Consider the following 6,360-nt stretch of genomic DNA (forward strand, 5'->3'; position numbering starts at 1 on the left):
CAATGATACTGTATTAATACAAAGAAGAGGACCCCCATGGGTTGACCCTGTCTAAGAAAACCATCAGAACCACATTCCATATACACAGGAACAAAGGTCTTCAATAATACTGGAACTGAAATGAAAAGTCCAATAATGTCTGTGTTGCAGAGGAAATTTCTTCCTTTATATCAACAATATACACTTCTATCAGAGATTTCTGTATCACAGTATCTCTAGCAGAAACAATTAGGCTTCAAATTTCTCCTATACTACTTCTATCATAGATCTTGGCAAATGCAATACACAGTTCAGTGATTCAGCTGCCATCTTGAAATTTGTCAGTTCTTTGACCTCCTCTCATCAAATGATCTAGTCACCCACACAACCTCACTCACTCCCATGCACCCTGGACTTTGCCAAAACCAACAACTACAATCTCTCTGTAATCTCAGTTTCACTCCACCATTTTATATCTTTCCGGGTTACTTCCTCTAGTACCTTGATTCCAACAAATTCCAGTTTCCACTTTTTCATGACTCTTGTGATGTCATTTCTGCTCTCCTAACCCAGCTCAGTTCATCCAGTCTTATGGTAAATCATAAAAATGACTTTCTCACATACTCCCCTGCCCCTTTCTTTACTCATCTTCTTATGGTAAAACTACAAAACTAGTTAAATTTCTCTTCCTACAAAAGTGCAGAAGGACACAATTTGAAAGTTATGCTGATTGGTCTCACTTTAAATTCATGCTCATTAATCTCAAGTGAGTCTTTAGTGCTGGTAAATAATTATAATACATTTACTACACCATCCTCTTCCAACTCTCTGACACAACTATTTCATACTTTTTTTTCCCTCCTCAGAACTCCCAATGACTCCTCTCCCATCTTTATAATCAACTGATGACTTTGCTTATTTATAACACTAAGAATGCTGAAGTGATCAAAAGAGAAATTTCAATAAAAACCAAAAAAGAAAAAAAGAAAAAGACATGAAAGTTTCTTCCTGTAAAAAAAAAAAAAAAAGAAAAGAAAAGAAAAGAAAAAGACATTCTACAGGACCCTGCCACTAAATCTACACACCTGCCTGCATCTATGTCTACATACTCTCTCATCATAAAAACATCACCTCCTGGGCATGGGCCAGAAGGACTCCTATGTGGGTGACGAGTCCCAGAGCAAGAGAGGCATCCTGACCCTCAAGTATCCCATCGAGCATGACATCGTCACCTACTGGGATGACATGGAGAATATCTGGCACCACACCTTCTACAACAAGCTGCATGTGGCCCCCAAGGAGCATCCCATGCTGCTGATCAAGGCCCCCCCTGAACCCCAAGGACAACCGTGAGAAGATGACCCAGATCATGTTCGAGACCTTCAACACCCCAGCCATGTATGTGGCCATCTAGGCCGTGCTGTCCTTGTACGCCTCTGGCCGCACCACTGGCATTGTGATGGACACTGGTGATGGGGTCACTCACACTGTACCCATCTACAAGGGGTATGCCCTCCCCCACGCCATCCTGCGTATGGACCTGGCTGGCCGGGACCTGACGGACTACCTCATGAAGGTCCTCATGGAGCATGGCTACAGCTTCACCACCACAGCCGAGCGGGAAATCGTGCGTGACATCAAGGAGAAGCTCTGCTATGTCGCCCTGGACTTGGAGCAGGAGATGGCCACCGCTGCCTCCAGCTTCTCCCTGGAGAAGAGCTACAAGCTGCCCGATGGTCAGCAATGAGTGTTTCCACTGCTCCGAGGCTCTCTTCCAGCCCACCTTCCTGGGCGTGGAATCCTGTGGCACCCACGAGGCTACCTTCAACTCCATCATGAAGTGTGACATCGACATCTGCAAGGACCTCTATGCCAACACGGTGCTGTCTGGTGGGACCACCATGTACCCCAGCATCACCGACAGGATGCAGAAGGAGATCACCGCCCTGGCCCCCAGTACGGTGAAGGTCAAGATCATCGCATCCCCCTAAGCACAAGTACTCCGTGTGGATCGGCGGCTCCATCCTGGCCTCGCTGTCCACCTTGCAGCAGATGTGGATCAGCAAGCAAGAGTCCGGCCCCTCCATCATCCACCGCAAGTGCTTCTAGGCGGACTGAGTTACCTTCCACCCTTTTCTTCACAAAACCAAACTTGCGCAGAAAACGAGATGAGATTGGCATGGCTTTATTTGGGGGTTTTTTTTTTTGAATTTTTTGTTTGTTTTTGGCACTTGACTTAGGGTTTAAAAACTGGAACGGTGAAGGTGACAGCAGTCGGTTGGATTGAACATACCCAAAGTTCTACAATATGGCCAAGGACTTTGATTGTACATTTTTTTTTAGTCATTCCAAATATCATGACATGGATTGTTACAGGAAGTCCCTTGTCTTCCCAAAAGCCGCCTTGCTTCTCTAAGAAGGGCCAGTTCTTACCAGAGTCCACACAAGGGAGGGTGATAGCATTGCTTTTGTGTAAATGATGTATTCCAAATTTTTTTTTAATCTTTGCCTTAATAATTTGTTTTCGTTTATTTTGAATGGTCAGCCATCATGGCCCCCATTTTTTGTCCCGCAACTTGAGATGTATGTAGGCTTTTGGTCCCTCTGAGAGCGGGCTAAGGCACAGAGGCAGCCAGAGCTTGTCCGTACACTGTCTTGAGACCAGTTCAATAAAATGCACACCTTAAAGAAAAAAAAAAAACACCTCCATTTCACCAATATTTTCTCTCAGCACTGTGCTCTTCCCTGATTCCCCTCAAATATATACATATAAATATATAAAAATTATATATATATATATAATATATATATATCCATCCATCCCAGAAAAGGTCTCCGTACCTATAGACCTCATCAACATCTTGAGTATCTAACAAAAGTCTCAACATGTACAAAAGTAAACTTCTGATCTTCCTCTCAAACCTGCTCCAGCCAGCCTCCCTGATCTCACTCAGTTTATAGCAATACTGTCCTGTTTTAGTTGCTGGAGCTAAAAAGCTCAGTGGCATTTTGATTTGCCTACTTTTCTCCCGCCCCATGTCCATTTGTTAGAGAATCCTAGTGTTATGGGTGGAATTGTATCCACCCCCACTAAAAAGGTATGTTGAATTCTTCTCTAAGTACCTAAGAATGTGACCAAATAAGCAAACGGGGTCACTGCAGATGTAATTAGTTAGGAGTAGGGTTGGCCCCTAAGCCAATGTGACTGATATCCTAATACAAAGATGGCTACGTAAAGTCAGAGACATACAAAGAGGATGCCATGTGATGATGAAGGCTGAAACTGGAGTCATAGCTACAGGCCAAGGAAAGCCCAAGACTGTCGGCAAACCCCTAGCAGCTAGGAGGCAGCTAGGAAGGATCCCCTGTATGTTTCAGAAGGAGTATGGCCTTGCTGGCACCTTGCTTTGGAACTCCTATCCTACAGAATGGTGAGACCATAAATTGTGTTGTTTTAAGCCCTAGATAACTCATTCATGTGGTGTGCTCCAACCAAATATAACACTTTGGTTTATCCAAATATGGTACATGACTCAAAAATGTTCCATATTTTCTGACTATAAACTGCTGTGTTGAGTAAATGAGTATCTTTGCCTAAAAATCTTATGGCAAAATACCATTTCTTAGAGTGTATTTATTTCATACATTTTTGGCAAAAAGTCTCTATAGACCCACTTGACCCCACATCCCTGAAAAAAAAAAAAGCTCATCTGCAAAAAAAAATAATAATTATATATATATATTTAAGGGTCATTAGTGCAAAAGCCTGAACTGCTTAGGCCTTATGTGAGCCAAGTCTGTTTTGTTCAATGTTACTTACATCACGTAACTCTAAATAGTATTTCTTTCCAACAAATCCACGCATTATAACTCTACCCACTAAAGGTCTTCAGATACCTTAGGACTTTTCTATACCAGTCAATAGATATTTCTTTCAACAAAGGGTACAGTTCATTTTACAGCAGAACTAAATTAGATCTGGGGTACTTCAAAACTTCTCTCACTTTGCTACCACCTTAAGAAAAGTTCAGTCACACTCAGTATAGCAAAGATAGGAGGTATCAAGACTTTGAATTGATTAGGCTCTACTCGCACAATAAAATGCATCAAGTCACTTGAGTGAGGGCACTATCTCTGGTCCCATACCCCACTGGACAACTCATCCTTATTGACAGAATTGTCAGATTAGAAAATTAAAATACCAGATGTCCAGCTACACTTGAATTTCAGATAAACATCAAAGAATGGGACACATAATAATTGAATGCAATAGTCAGGATATACTTTTACTAAGAAAGTATTTGTTATTTACCTGAAATTCAACTTTAAGTATCCTGTATTTGATCTAGCAACCTTATTACCACACAAGGCGTGTACTCAAGAATCAGATTCTAGCTCACTAGAGGCTGCCAAACCACCTCGATTATTGCTCACATCACTCCCAATCCCCGTGGGGGACTGAAGCACGCAATCCCCCAAGCATCAGGGGTACTATATAAGTAAGCAATTTGCTTAATACACGTGTACAGAAACTTGCAGATCACTTTCTAAGATCATTTACTATCCTGGTGATTAAAAAAAGCCCACTCCCCACGCTGGCAGAGCTCACCCTCCAAAGGAGGTAGGCATGTAAACAAATGCTTATAAAACACTGTGCTTAGAATAGCAGCATTAACAGATCCTGTGGAAGTATGGCAGGGAAAAAAAGTACATAACCAATTATTTCTGAACCCATAACTAAAATTTTCTGAGTTTATAAAAGTCTGTAATAAGAGAAACAGATGCTTACGACTTTTCTGTGAATGATACACACATTTAATTGTTAAAACACCTCTCTGGATCTTTAAAGGCTGGAATATTGCTGGAAAACCCAGACCCTTGACTGAAGAAAATGACATTTGCCTGTGTTTAAAGACAGATGGTTTAGGCCTCTGTAATCCATGCAATCTATCTAAATATATCTTTATTCAGTGTCTATGCACACTGCTGGTTTATGGTCCTTGCTTGGAATGTTAGCCAAGTCATTTTGTGCAAAAAAGGAACTGCGTAGGCTAAAGCTTGGATGAGCTCACTAGAAATTACTTTCTATTTTGGGTCTCTAAGCGACTGTGGTTTGGGGATCATAAAATAAGATGGCTTTGTCTTTGGTCACAGCCTGTGTAAGTTTTACATACAGAAAAAAGAGAGAAGGTTGTAGACAATAGCTGGAGAGAAACAGAACAGCAGCTGCGGAGGAAGTCCCTCGAAATCGTTTTTACTTCTCTTACAGGTTAGCAGGTAGTAAAAACCTTGAATTGATCAAGTCCCACTTAACACAGGAAAATCTATCATTTCTCTTAATAGTTTGAATTAGGTTTTCTATTTGGGTATTGGACAAATATAGATGAGCTAAGGTAATCTATAGACTACCACTGACCGAACGATCTCACAACGAAGTATGCTAAAATTACAGCAAAGTGCACATTTAAGTTCCATTGCCTTATTTTTTTGTCTGCAGTTAACATAGAACAAGTTGAATAATTAATACTTGATATTCATAAAGTTTCTATGATGAGTTGGGGATCTAGACTGCATCATTTGCATCAATCATAGTTAACAGGGTCAAAAAAATGCTTTCTTATGAGTCATTCTACAAAAGCATTGCTATACTAACCCAGGTACATATGTCTTGTACACATGCTCTCGTTCTTCTGTGTATTTCTTCTAACAGAGGCACTCACATCACAGGGGGTTTCAGTTTGTTTTGGAGGGGTCCTTGATATCAATCTGGCCCCAACTCCCACCTGCAATGGAGGAAATATTCCTTTAGAGACACCAAGATGCTTGCGGACATTCTGATCCCAAGCTGCCAAGAAACATATCATAATTGTGCAACAGGTAAGAGTATCCCTTGAAGGGATGGCAATTTGATGAACTGCATACTCATTCCAATACACGTCAAGGTCCCCAAGGTCTAACTATCTCTTTCTCCTTACTGAGACTCAGAAATCAAACCCCAATCTTGATGAGGTGCTCTCCATCAGACTTGCACTTGGGACCAGTGTGATTGTTAAGACTAAGTATATCACCTGAATCCCAAATAAACACACATGCAGACAAAATGTTTTATTTGAAGAAACACTTGAGTGACTGCAAAACTGATATGTATCTTTGTGGCCATGGACTGACATATTCTTTCTGGTACTTTACTTCTCTATAGACAGTATCTATTTTTCCCTTTCTGGGTAAGAATGAGGGAACATGTTCAAATATCTCAAATGCCCAGAAAATAATTTCAAATATTTAACTTCAGAGAAACAAGAGTACATTTAGTTTAAATCTTTAATATTCAAGAAACGTATTAATGTATTGGATTCAATTCATTCATTCAAGAAATGTTTA

General features: G+C 40.8%; 1 pseudogene; it reads left to right on the top strand.

Moving 5' to 3' along the window:
• Positions 1-1,116: 1,116 nt before the first annotated feature.
• On the top strand, positions 1,117-2,088 carry LOC105067069 (actin, cytoplasmic 2-like; annotated as a pseudogene).
• The last annotated feature ends 4,272 nt before the right edge of the window (positions 2,089-6,360 follow it).

The sequence above is a fragment of the Camelus bactrianus genome, chromosome X (genome assembly GCF_048773025.1).
Source record: "Camelus bactrianus isolate YW-2024 breed Bactrian camel chromosome X, ASM4877302v1, whole genome shotgun sequence".
NCBI lineage: Eukaryota > Metazoa > Chordata > Mammalia > Artiodactyla > Camelidae > Camelus > Camelus bactrianus.